The sequence below is a fragment of the Mytilus trossulus genome, chromosome 9 (genome assembly GCF_036588685.1).
Source record: "Mytilus trossulus isolate FHL-02 chromosome 9, PNRI_Mtr1.1.1.hap1, whole genome shotgun sequence".
In the NCBI taxonomy this organism is placed as follows: Eukaryota; Metazoa; Mollusca; class Bivalvia; order Mytilida; family Mytilidae; genus Mytilus; species Mytilus trossulus.
The window spans coordinates 37,964,958-37,980,513 of NC_086381.1; positions in this window are offsets into that span (position 1 = coordinate 37,964,958).

The window sequence follows — 15,556 nt, forward strand, 5'->3', positions numbered from 1 at the left end:
CATACATGCTTTTAATATTTTTTACACATCTTTAACGTATAATCGATATTTATTGAAATAACCTTCAAAAAAAGTAAAATCACAAAAACACTAAACTCCGATGACAATTCAAAACGGAAAGTCCCTAACCAAATGGTAAAATCAAATAATTAAACACATCAAACAAATGGACAACAACTGTCATATTTCTGACCTGTTACAGCCATTTGAAATGTAGGAAATGGTGGAATGAACCTTGTTTTATAGCGTTTAACCTTTCACTTGTATGACAGTCGCATCAAGTTCCATTACATTTACAACGATGCATAAACAAAACAGACATAATAGTTACTAACAGTTGTTAAATAAATTGTTGAAATACATTTTGTTCTGATGAGTCTAATGCATCTGTTATTTCATTTTGCGAATTGTTTGTCTGTTACTTCTTATATTGTAATATTATAAAATTATTTTCTGATAGACTTACCATGATTGTGTGTCTCTGCTTCTAAAACTTTAAAACATATACAAATCTAGGGGGAAAATCTGTTAACCTTTTCTCTTGCATAAATAGTGCGTTATATTTGAATATGCCTTCATAAAACATATTGATATAACATAAAAGTCATATTACCAAACGGACGTATTATGCTAATATGTATATTTTATACTTAGTATAATTCAGGCGTAGATCTTTTTCTTCTGCAAGGTTTTAATAGTATTAAAATGTGAAAATTTTACGGATAGTGTACAAAGGTAAATCGGCTTAAACAAAACTTGTATATTGTAAATGAAGTGTGTGATAGCAAAAGAAGGAAACGTCAAAACAAATATCACATATACTGATGGACTTTAACACGCTAAACCAGACATTTTTTTTATTTCAATTGAAAATTTTCCAGTACCTGTAAAATACAAATAGACACATGGCAATTACATTTGTACAGCAATGTCTTAAAGTATTTGCTAAAGACAGTTAAATTGATAAAGTATTGTTAAATGACTTAATCCCATGGTATGCATTGGAAACCTTATATTTATGAATTTATCACTGCCAAAGGCAACCATCGTCTAAATGATTGACATCGAAGTTGACCACTCATATGTGGGGTGTACTAAAAGTAATTGTTGGTCTTATTGATAAGACCTCTGTCTCATCTATTACAGTCTATCTGGATGTTTTACTGTTTGAACTGTTTTCATTAAAACTGTTTTTCTATAAATGCAACAATAAAAAAAGTAATACAGATTCATTCATAGTCCTTAGCACGTACTTTCGTTGAATAAGGGCAAATGGTATTTTCGGGAAATTTAATCGTTCACGTACTTAACTGTACGCAGAATTTCCACGACCATTGGTATAGCACGAATTCAGATTAATCCACATTTTAGAAAAACAGGAAAAATAAAACCAGGTCTCATTATTCTGTGTGTAGTGTGGTAAATGTGTTGTCAAAATAAATGCTTTTCTTCAAAAAATAAATACAAATTACGTTTGAATTAACATCTGTATTATCAAATATCTTGACAAGCAGCTAAGTTTTTTTTTAAATCATATTTTTTTTATTTTCTTCTCTTAACATTTTGGATTGCACAATATTGCAAAATTGGACACACTAATTGAAACTATCGTGTGGTATATCAGCGGAATATATTCCCTCCAATAGATTTGTCTTATACTTTGCCAAAACTAATATTTTACTACGCTTTGTTTTTTTTTAAATATGATAAAAAAGTATGGGTCATCGTGCCATATTTCGTTCAAAATATTCAAACCTCCTTAGAATGTTCATAAAAAAAACAATTCTGTGAAAAAAAGGAAATCTAAGTGATATAATTTTGAAACAAATTATGAGAAGATAGGTTGTATGAAAAAAAACACACTATCTATCTTTAAAGATGTCCGCTTTTCATGTTTTGGAATTTTCGTCAGATTTTCGGAATCCTCTGGTTTTATCCATTTGAATGCCTGAAAAATGTTTGCCAATTGACCCTCCATTTTTCTTTTTTCATAATTTTTTGCATGTATGATTTAAGCCATTTGTAAAAGTCATATTAATCTTATTTATTTTTTAATGTTTTTTGAGAATTTAACATTTCAATGATAAAGGGATGAAAACATCAAAAGCGAAACATTTTCCCGCCAAAATTTCATTGGCATATATTTCGAAAAGAAGCACATTAATGTCTATATATTTTTAGATTTTTTGATTCCTTAATTAGTTCCCTATCAATATATACTAGTTTTGTGAAAAGCTATTTATTTTGAAACTTAGTAAAAAAAAAGTGTCCCCGGACTTTTTTCCCCGCTAAATGTTGTTCAAAATTATCTGATTTTTTACAAATTATGCATCGAAAATCCAATTTTGTGTGCTAAAATGAAAACTTCACTATAGAATTTTAAGATAAAACTTGAAAAGATAGCTCAACCAATATGCTTTCGAGGACGTTACTCGGAAATATAAATCAACATGCAGTTTATAGGTTCAGGTATTGCACATTCAATCTTATATTGTAATATTCTTTACAAGGCTAAAAAACGTCGGAATTCACCTCAAAAAGTAACAAAAAAATTATACAGATTTATTAAGAAGGGACAAACTGTTTTCAGGTCATTAAAGATGGCATATTATAGTATTAATATTGATTCACTTCTAGGGTCTTTGCATCGGAAATAACATATTTATTCCAAAACCAGTTGTTTGCATGATACGTGTTATGTGCTTGCGAAAGTGTTATAAATTGGGGTCAAATAATTATGTATTATAGCTAACACTCATATCTATCTATCTTAGTATATAAACACAATAGTGTAACTACATGTCAAGTCAAATTCACGTCGGTTTATTTTTCATTCTAATAAAACTTAATTTTCAATCGAGCTTCATTAAGTATATGCATTTAAGCTTTCATTGCCCATAACAAGAAGTTATACGAGGGATGTAACATCATGTTCTATTTCTGATGGTTTGAAATCACATCTACATATGGAAGTGTTATCATGTATCAGCAAAAAAGTTTATATTGACAATTACACCAGAAAGAGACGAGACAGTACAGCGAATCATATTGCAATACAAAAGCAGTTTTAGTTTTAGTTTTAAACATATGTATTTAGAGTGGATTTGGAAACAAGTTTTGCAACTTATATCAATCCCTTTCCACTTTGCGGGTACGAGTGCTGCCTTGTAGCGGCATTAGCCTACTTTGTTTCGAAATGTACAAGGGTGTCTTCAACGTGTAAGATATGTGTGTCTCTTTTAACACGGGTCAGATAATACAAAAGCAGTAATGAGCTATTAATTTGGGGACAGAAAAAAAGACGCAATCAACTTGTTTTTATCTGAATAGTGTGTGAACTCATCGTGAGTCCTCATTAAACGAAAACATACATACAAATAAAACTAACAAAGATGCTCAAGAAAAAAAGTGTTTGTAGTTAAGAATGCGTTCATTATAAACAAACATTATGCCGCAATTTTGCGCCTGTCCCAAGTCAGGAGCCTCTGGCCTTTGTTAGTCTTATATGCTTTTAAATTTTAGTTTCTTGTGTATAATTCGGAGTTTAGTATGACGTCCATTATCACTGTACTATTATGCATATTTTTAGGGGCCAGCTGAAGGACACGTACGGGTGCTGGAATTCTTTCTACATTGAAGACCCCGGATGATTGGTTGCCTTCGGCTGTTGTCTGCTCTATGGTCGGGTGGTTGTCGCTTTGACATATACACCATTTCCTTTCTCAATTTTATTATGACATATACACTTTCAAACTAAAGATAATTTCGTAATCGTTTGTAAAGTTTATATACGAAATGATAAATTGTCGCGCAAATTTTTATCATTACACAGCACTGCAACATAAAAGTTTTAAATACTTGTTTACACTTAAGGCAAATTAAGTAATGTACAAGTAACAAACCTTATCAATACACTAACTTGATCGCAAGGAAGCTTTTAAAGTAAGAGTTCAAAGCTGGTATCCTCCCTTTGTTAGTTTTACAAACGCCATCACTAATTGGTTGACCGTTTATGAATATCTGTATCACAGATGACAACGGATAGGTTCCATTTATCGTAACTATACAATCTCGTCCCCTTCCCCGAACGTGGCCCTAATTAGACTTATCACCAGGTTTGTACTTAAATGAATCCACAAATTCTACATGTGGAGCTGGATCTGCTTACTATTCCGAGATGCATCAGAACATCTTTTGATGGGTTCGTCTTGCTCAGTCGTTGCATTGGTTTTCTATGTTGAATTTTATACAGTTGTTTGTTAATAATGTAAATTTTGGCGTTATCAGTTTATGGTCGGCTTATAAGTTTTAGAGTAACTAATTAGATATTATTCGTCTCGTTTTTGTAAAAGGATGTTAACCTGTTTTATTTTTCATCCAATTAAGTTACATAAAGTCTAATATTGAAACTAGCTGGATGGAACGCAAAACGTTTTTAATAATATTTAATAGACTGTACATAACCATTTCAATTCATTTAGTTTTTCAAGAGGTGTTCAGTTCCTTGTTAGAAACTGCTCCTGGTGATAGTAATGCACTGACGAAACCTTGCTATTTGGTGCTGATATTGTATTGTAACGTCAGATATATTCATATTTCATGTAAAAATAAAGGCAATAGTACTAGTATAATTCTGGTTAGTAGTCATAAATTGATTTAACTGAAACAAGTCCTGGTCACAAACCAAAACAAAGGCAAGCAATCAACTATTAAAAGTAATTATAGAGAACAAAAACAAATCTGGAATAACAGAAACACTATACTGCCTCAAAAGCAAACACCAACTTACATAGACACTAGCTTCCGGTATGTGATAACAATTGCCATATTCTTGACTTGGTTCATGACATTTTAGTTCAAATAGTGGGTTGAATGGTTTAACGGCTAACCAACCCGCCCGCTTGTATTACAATATTAAAGATACTGCTAAAATGACAATATTACGTGATAGGAATACAGTAGAAATAAATAGAAAACCGTTTAGGAAAGTGAATTACGTAACTGAATTATATAATAGTACATTCTAACATGTACACCACAGAATATCAGTGATAGGTTTTTATCTGGTTATAAGGTCTGGTTATTAACTTGGATATTCCAAAATTATCTGCTTATGAGAATATGTTTTTATTTATTATAATCTATGTAGCCAACAAGAAAGTCATGATACTTGGAAATCTTCTGACTATTATTTTCAGGTCACTTAATTTGAATAATCATGTAATGTGAAAATGTAAATGAATAAATGAAGGTGCAGCAGGTTTAATGAATATGTGAATAAAGAGCACCTTAAAAGGAATTTCTCCTTTCTTATTTAATGATAGGAAGGCATCTGGGTAGGATAGCGTGGTTGTTTCATATCTATTTGGCATGTACTGGCTAGTCAATTTTCAAAAAAAGTTCATCGGAAGTTACCAAGACCTTGTTGATTAAAATTCAGAATCAACTTCAAACATAATAAACTATGGTCTTGAAGTATCGATCCCGTGTACTGCCAGTCTTTATAACTTGATAAAGTGTCATACTATTCTTGAATTTGTCTTTATAAATATTACTTTTACTGGGTATAAAAAAGAAGATGTGGTATGATTGCCAATAAGACAACTATCCACAAAAGACCAAAATGACACAGACATTTCACAACTATAGGTCTCCGTACGGCCTTCAACGATGAGCAAAGCCCATACCGCATAGTCAGCTATAAAAGGCCCAAATAAGACAATGTAAAACAATTCAAACGAGAAAACTAATGACCTCATGTATGTAACAAAATGAACATGATGAACGAGAAACAAATATGTAACACATAAAAAAACCGACAACCCCTGAATTGCAGGCTCCTGACTTGGGACAAGCGCATACATAAATAATGTGGCGGGGTTAAACATGTTAGCGGGATCCCAACCCTCTCCTAGCCTGGGACAGTGGTATAACAGTACAACATAAGAACGAACTATAAAATTCAGTTGAAAAAGACGTAACTCATCAGATGGACAACAAAACACGTGGACGTGGCCGGATACTTATACATCCCGACACAATGAACAGATCTGAGAGTACTCGTAGTTATCTGACAGCTAGTTCAGAGCCACTAACAACTAATAAAGAAATCATGCATCTAAGATTAAACTATCAATCCGTACACAACCAAAATCCAATGGATATTCTTTTTTATATCCATTTCCATTTGTGGCTCGGTATTTGTACGTCCTGACATTGTGTTATTGTTTTATCATGATTCTCGGTTGTTTGACATTCATTTTTTCTAATGTGGTAAGTTTATACGCCTTTTTGGTGTTTCTTTGGTACAAATGGCGTGGCACATTACTAATGCATCCCGTTATTTTGCTATAATAAAACATTTTTGTATTGTTTTCTTTTATTTTTGCTTTGTCTTTATGCCACTGCATGTCTTTTTTTATGTTTTTTTATACATATATGACGTGGCTCTGTACTTATGCATACCGTCATTGCGAATGTTGTTTTTTTAATTTTTGCTGATATGCTGGACTATACACCCTTTTGTGCCCCTTTGTTATATATTTGTTTGTTTTTATAGGGATTATGATTATAACACAATGTTGACTGCTGTACCCTAATTTTTGACATTTTTGAATATTATGTTGTTTGTTTTGTTCAGACATCTTTGTTATTTTAATGAAATTTGATGTGACTGTCATACAAATGAGAGGTTGAGTTAGCTATCAATCCAAGTTTAATATCCCATTTTCTACGTAAGAATATATTACAGTTGTTATTCATTCTTTTGATGTGTTTGAGCTTTTGATTTTGTCATTGGATTAGGGACTTTCCTTTTTGATATTTCCTCGGAGTATTTTAATAATATTATTGAAATGGTTTGAGAAATTCAGTTGTTTTACAAAAAAAAAACATTCACAATAAGACCACTGTTTCCTGGATGAATTGAAATCTCTCAAGCTGATGCTATAATGTCTTGCCATGTACCTTCTAACGTTTTTATATATTTATACAAATGTAACTATCACATATTTTGGTATAATAATTCCCGGAGAATCATTTAAAGTGCTTTGGACGCATAAGAATAATTTTGTAAGGGGAACTATTTAAAGACAACAGGACTGAAAAAAAGTCTTTTTGAGATTACTTATAATAGTTTTATTTCATCTGGACATTAAAGAGCTTACACAACCTGGGAATACGTCTTGGTATTCAAATTGGATTGAAATATGTGTCCTTGAAATGCTATCGTTGATACTGATTTCTGTAAAGATCATATTCACAATGATAATTTTGTCAAAATATGCATGTGTTTTCAATATTTGTGCCTTTATCTTGACATTACACATTTTATTTTTTTCCTGAACTTCCATTTCATATACATATTTAATTTCTTATTTGTATATCAAAAGCATGGAAGAATGTTGTTTTAAGTTTCGACTTCAGAGACAACTTGCGTCGTTGTCCTTGTCACCTTTAACATGTCATTGTTAAATTGCATTCATAGATTGTAATTCTTTGGAGAAAAAGAAGACTCTTAAGAAACAAGAAAATATTTTATTTTTACACTTTAATCATGAAAAGAAATATGGTTGATATCTGTCAAAAAGATTTTAGGACTTATCAGCTCCTTGGAACCAAGGGCAGAACAGGTATTTACATGAACAACATTGCGGCAAACGTACAAATTTTCGAACTAAACCAGCCCTTCGACACCAGACATAATAGTAATAATATTTATAGTTAGAATGTCCGCAGTACGTGAATCCTTGATTAAATATGGAGACTGTACCCTTCACTCCTGAACAACGGCTTTGCCTAAAATATATAAAGTACATGTTAATGTCTCTCTCTCTTTTTATAGCTTTACATATAGTGATATTTAAATATATGTATTTATTTCTCGCATTTAAATGAATGTGAATGTCAAGCATTCAACCTCGTAAGATACATTATAATGAGTGAAGAATTTCTATGTACAAATAATATCTTCTATCAGTTAAAAAATTATAAAACAAATCATTTCGATTTATTTTATACAACTTACCTGCAATAAGCCCGTTTACAACGTAAATTGTACCAAGGTGATAACACCCAACATATTTCACGATTGTGCCAAACTGCTCTCGGAAAGTAGTAGTACGAAGTGATTGACGGGCATGTATCACGCCAGAATGGTGAAGATGTCCTCGAAGAAAAAGATTGTGCAGGCGGTACTACATTAGCAGGTCTAGAACTAAACAAAAAACAAGTGCAAATTGTAAATAGTCAGAGTTATATTGAGCTCAAAGTATTTTTTGTTCTGTCTAATAAAATTTATATCATGAAATATTATGCGACAGTGCTTACTGCTGACAGATTGTAATGAAATTTAAAGCATGCAAATAAATAAATAATAGATTTCATAAAAAATTATGTTCTCTTCCTCAAGTTATTCCCACTCAAATCGACATATATTCAGCGCTATGTTTCTCAAGTATTTAAAATGTTCAATCACAGACTTGGTATTGTACTTGACTACAGTTTTAGTTCAGTTACCGAAAGTGATTACTCAAGTAAAAAGACTGCAATGCAGTAATGTTATTTTCGTTAATATGGTTAGGAACTCCGGATTTTCTGATGTCAGTAAATACTTGCATTGCCAAGTACAGTGATAAATTAAGGCAACAATAGTAATCTAAACCTCTGTTCAATAGTCACAAATCGAATAAGCGAAAACAGATCCGGGTCACAAAACAAAACCGAGGAAAAATGATATGGTTATATTTATAAATTGACTGTTTACATGTTTTTTTTATTTTTTGGAAAAAACCTAAGGCTGATCTACCTCAGACATAGATTACCTTAGATGTATTTGGTAAAACTTTTATGAACTTTTGTCCTCAATGCTCTTCAACTTTGTACTTTATTTGGCCTTTTTAACACTTTTGGAGTCGAGCGTCACTGATGACTCCTTTGTAGACGAAACGCGTGTCTGGCGTATATACTAGTATATTAAATTTAGTCCTATTATCTATGATCAGTTAATTTATACACTATAAGGAGAAAACAGTGTAACAATAGAATTAAGAAACGCTGAACCTCTACAAAATCAAACACAAAATTACATAGAAATTTACCTTTGGATAAATTGTAACTTCTTCCATATTCATAGCTTAGTACAGAACATTTTCAAACAATGGTGGGATAAACGGGCTGTCCTATAGTTGTTAATGTCTGTGTCATTTTGGTCTTTTGTGGATAGTTGTCTAATTGGCAATCATACCACATCTTCTTTTTTATATTTAAAAAAACACTGACCAATAGATTCAATGAACTATAATGCAACGTATGAGTAGTGGGAAAACGTTCAACTAAAACATGCATATATAGTATCTGGAACTATCATTATAAATATTATATTAATTCAATCAATTTAACATGAATTTTGTGTAACAAATGTAAAAAAATGGTAATATTGAAAAATATTGTTTATTGGTTTTACGATTTAACTTTCTTATTCACTTTAAAGTTAGTAACTTTCGTTGCAAATGTTTTTTCTATCGTTATGCATGGAACTTGTTCTTTTAAATTCATGTAAAAAAGTGAAATCTTTAGTGCAGTGACCATGTCAAATTTATGTACATTTATGTAAGCTCTTTTAAATCGGTCAATTCGATTTGCAGGTATGGCCTATATATATGTGTGTGTATACATGTATATATGCTCTCATTTTTTGGCGTATCCTGTATAGCAACACAGCAATTTGAAAAAGACTAATAAACCACACCAAAAAAACCACAACCATTGAACAACAGTTTTCTGGAGTATTAGACATATTCGACAAAACAAGCGGGTTTAACAGGCGCCAACCTTCACCTTAACCTCGAACAAATACTATAAAATTTGTCTTTAAATAGCTTCACTCGAACAAAAAGAAATGAAAACAAAGGAAGTAAACATACACTGAACTACTAAAATTGATCTATGCACTTAGGGAAGATAAAGTATCCCGAAATTAAGAGTTCCAAATACAAATATCTGATTTGACACATGTGAAAAAATTATATCTTTTGAAAAAATACTTTTAAAATAATTAAAAATAAAACAAGAATTACCAAACAAATTGCTTTCAACTTTATATACTTTTGATAACAAGATCATATATTCATATGCTTTTCCTCGCATTCATGGTTAAACGGATACATGTTTTAATAGGAGTTCGGCTGTCCGTTTACTTTATGTCCGTTCGTCTGTACATTCTTCTTGTACGATATGTTTTACTTTTGAATACACAAGTATAACCTCTTCAACAACTTATCATAATGAAATTAAACCACATGTTTCTTACCATGAAATGCCAATTTGCACTTTTTATTTTGTTTTTTGGTCAATCTCAGTTTTGGGGTTTCTATTTCCTTAACATGAACTTTACAATTTAAGATTCGTTCTCATATAATGCCATTTATGTGTTGTTTAGGGTTAACTAACACACCTTTCTTCGATTTAAATAATTTGTTTAATCATAAAAGTAAGTAAACTGTTACTACATCATTTATTCAAATACCTGGGAAATGTCAGTGATCCCAACCGATATGTAACGCACATCTTAAAAGTCTTTTGTGACCCCTTTAAAATTTCGAATTTAGGTGAATGTACATAGTATTCCATCATGATTTGTCACCCATTTATATTTGATTCGTCTAAAAGCCAGGTACGAAACAATGCAGTATACGTAAATAAACAATTAGTTCTCTCATTGGCACTCCACATATTCCTATATCTATAAACAAACGAAATTTGAAAAACGTATGTTAAAAAATATGATTGTTCAGTATATATTCAAAAAATATTTTCAATGCATTTTTATCAAACTTACCTAGCAAAATGGAAATGCTCACAAAGGCCCCTTCCAAGAACTCTTGCGTTCTCTAGCTCACTTTTTATCGAACCACGCATTGTATTAATGGCTTTTCTAATAGCTGCACTGGAATTGAATAAGCAAAATAATCAGAGAGTAAGCTAGTATCAATTTAAGTGTTTTACCTTACTTTTTTGTATAGTGTATGGTGGGTTTTTTTGTACGTTTTTTTTATTTTATCATGAACATTTAAACGAGGTCTGCTGAAATTTAAACGCTTATGTTTCCTGTCATGTTTGCGAAAAAAGAAATACGTTATCCTTTCGTGCCTTCAGAATATATATATATATAATTCTTATATGATTTGCATATCTATGAATACTTGAATTTGATTGGTCAATTAGATTTTTTATCTGAGTTTACACTTCGATAAACGATATTTCCAAAACTACTTTTGTAATCTATTCATTCGCGATACACAAGCTTGCAGTCTCATGGGATTTTCAGCAAATTGAGATTTAAAAACAATTGCATAACAGTTGTGACTATTCTAGTGCATATATAACAAAAAAAAAAGAAATGAATTTAATGCACTTAAGCTTCAAAAATGTATAAAACAAAATTTTATAAAATTCCGCGAAATTTCATGAAGGATTTGGCGAATTTACGTCATGGCAACACGACGTCATACGAATGGAAATTTTGGAAGGGAAAGATTATTTCGTTACGTGCATATATATATACAACTCGTCTAAACATCAACCCAACAATTTGTTTATGCCGTCACAATAAGATATTCAGAGGGAAGCAGGCAAATACGACGACATAATCGGAATAACGAATGATTAACTGAGATCAAACGAACCACACGTTGATTATTTTTTGTACACACAATGGGTGCAGAAAGGTATAAATTGACGAAGAATTAGAGAAAAAAATTATATATGTCTTTCGTTGAATACCGCCTTATGTTACGATGTATATTGGACAATTATACTTTTATTCAAGACATTATCAGATGTTCGTTTATTGAGGTTTGAAGTTCATATGTAAGATATTGAATCCAAGATTTTAAATCTAAAGTTGAAGTGATACTTCTGAAATTCTATTACCAACACAGTAAATCAAGTTGATTAATATGGCACATTCTAGTCAATCACTGATGTCCACGTGTACAGTTCATTCTTTACTGTAACCTTTCTGACATGAGACTGATATTTGAATATATCATAGTATAACGACGAATCTTATGTGATGAGAAGGGATAGTGTCAGGAACGACATGTTATATTACAATTGTTAAGTGAGCCAATGAACTGCACTTTGCTTTTTATGTGTGTTTTATTAGACCTTTTCAACAACTCTCGAAATCGACTATTGACACCTACAGCTTTTAGGAGAAATAAATGGGTCATATTAAAGATAACAATCAGTCATGTATAACATGTATATATCTGAAACATACATTGCAGTACATGTGTACTACATATTAAACTAAAACGATATTATTTAAAAAAAAAAAAAAAAAAAAAAAAAGGTTTTGCAAACTGTCAACTGTAGATGTAAACAATTCTATTATAATGCCAGGCTTTGGAAATCCATACATATTATGTGATACTAGTACTTGTAATCCCGTAACCTTACCTCTTACTTCGGACTGTCATATTTATAACATTTGGCAATCGCAATAGTTCCAAATATTGTTATAATTTTAAAAGATATTAATGAATGATAAAATTTGTATAAAAATACCACAGTTGACGTTGCGACATTTTAAACATACCTCGCAAATAACGCTGCAGATAAGAGGATTCATAACGTTAAATATATTCTTTACAAGGCAGATGTACTTACGCAGGATATTTGCCAGAAGTTTTTGCAGCAACCAATTCTTCTATTTCAGGTTCTTTCGGTCGGAAGCAAATCCTCCTTTTTTCCAGAGATGCTTCATCAACTGGTTTCCCTGGGGGTTCTTTGACTTCTGGTTGTGCGTAGACAACTATAATCACTAATTGCAATGTGAATTGCAGCCTCTAAAAAGTAAGACAAAAACCGACTTTCGTATCATGTGCATTGCATTTTACATTCAATCAAATACTGGCAAATATAGCTAAAAAAAGTAAAAGGCTACATACTGAACACCAAGTCAAAGGAGTAGAGTCAGTTATCCAAATAAACGGCCCTATAAACTGATAAAGGTGCATTTATATACACTTTCTATTCTAGTGTCGTGACCTTGATTTTTTCTCAGTATTTAACATGTTTAAAGGATGATGCCTATATTGTAGTTTAAGTAGTGTAGTCAGACTTACAACTCCTATACACAATTTGTAAATACCACTTTATAAGTTTTGTTCATCCGATGCAATTTTGTGGATTAACCTTTATTTGTAACGCTCAAATCTAAACATTTGAGAGATGGGGATGCATTAATTTGTACAATGTATGTTTTGAGGACTATATGAAAAAAAAAGAAGAAAACGACAGTCAGTTTCATCAATGTTCAATTTTGATTGTAATGCCTGGGTAAGCTAAAAATCCAATCTTTCATTTGCGCCACAAGGTTATATTTCATTTGCGCCAAAAATTAACTGCTTCATTTGCGCCATTTTACAGGTAATACAGGTTATATATATTTTAACAGGAAAGAAATAATCATCGCTCTATCATGAATATTAAAGTTTGTTTAGACAGTATTACTGTAAATACAATTAGGTTTAGATCTATATAGTGTTCACATGTAAGATGTCCATGTATCAATATGGACATTGTCAATTCAGATGTTCTGAAAAATAGTGAAAAGTCATTTAGGTTTCAGAGGTAGAATAACTTGTACGTGTAAAGGCAGAATAACAACTGATACGGAACACAAAACAATTATCAAAACTTTGAACAATCACAACCATTGGGTAAACCAGCAGAAAGTATAATCTCAAATGGTTTTATGATGACTTATTTCTGAGGAATATGTTTCGACCAACAAGAACTTTATCAAAAGTGGTTTTTTTGAAGATTAATACCTGTATTCATCTGTATCATGCGTATTTACCTGTATGATTGGCGCAAATGAAACGTTTAATTATTGGCGGAAATCAAGTATAGTTTGTGGCGCAAATGAAAGATTTTTTTGGCGCAAAAGCAAAGCACCGGCTTAAAATTGGTGCTGTCCTTGATTGTAAAATTGACGGATTTATATATTTGAAACTTTGATTACATTTACATTTCTGCCAATACGCTGACAACGAGCAATCTTATATACGTCAAAACGTATTTCTTTTTTTTTCTTTGGTCGATTTGGCAACATTGTAGATATTTACTGGGTTTTTTTTCAAACATACAGTCACGTATTTTAGAAATAAATCGGCTCTTCAGTCAAGTTAAGGTAGAGTTGAAATGTGTAAATACATGCCTGAAATCATTGTTTAAACAAATTTGTAATGTAATACATTAAATGGGTGAATAAAAAAAAAAAGGAAATATAATCATATTTGACTTACCATTGTTCGGCCAGGACTTCCAGGTTTACAGAATAACTAATAAAAAATAGTATAACAAAACTTTCCTTTGAAAAGTTTTGTTACAGTCTTAGTCTTTTATATTGGAAATTTCCTAAAGAAAATTAATTTATTGATATACGATTACGAACTTATGACCAACAGTTCACATAATGTCATTATGGTTTTTGTTCATCATACAGTATAACTAATTTGGTGATCATAAGTCCCAACCTTCAATCATTTATTAGCATAAAAATGCGACAAAATGGAATTGATTATGTTAAAAAGGGTCTCAAAAAGTTAATCGGACATATTACAAAAAATAAATACATTGCGTAAACCAATCTTTGGCACGCTTCATAAAATCAATAGATGGAAACTTCCTCAAAATAAGGAAACACATTACAAATAAAGGAATAAGTTGGACCTCATTAATCGCTGAGGTAAACAATTTACGACTTTTTTATGCTGTTTATTTCCACATCTGTTGGCTGTGTTATTTCTTTTAGAACAATTGAGTTATTTTACTTTTACTTTGGCAAACATCCAGATGCGTCATCAGTTAAAATCTGTAGTAATCTCTATACAAGCGGTGTATGCTAATAAACGGACATCGATGCGTAGTCATAACAAATATATCGAATTGTTTTTTTAAAAAAGAACATTTCTCAAACTGTGTTCTTTTATATTGTAATTATAATGCTACTATTAAGACAAAAGATTGCTGGGTGTAGCTTGTTTTTCTTTGGATTACGTTGAAAATAACTTTTATGATGAGTTTATTTACCCTTGGATAGTTTCTTGGCGAAGAACAAAATACACAAGAAGATACATTGATATTTCTATTCTACTTCATTTACAATTCAAACAAAAATGTTGATAAACTGATTCTTTGTTTTTATTTATATTTTAATAAAATATGCATATGGTGGTTTAACAAAAAACCAGTTGACATATGATGAACCTGCCCACTTCCAAGTTATTAAATTCGGGGATTAAAACACTAACTGAAAATTAAATTACAATGGTATGTTGCTTTTTTATATAATGTTATTAAGTTGTAAGGCAATTGGTAAAGGTGATATTTCAACATCTACAACAGCACAAAGGGTATAAGTGCAAGCGATTTAAAGCTATAGTCCGTATTTAATGATTGCCTCTTATGTGAGAGGTTAGAAAGATACCAGAGAGACATTCAAACTCATAGATAGAAAATAAACTGACAACGCCATGGCTATAAA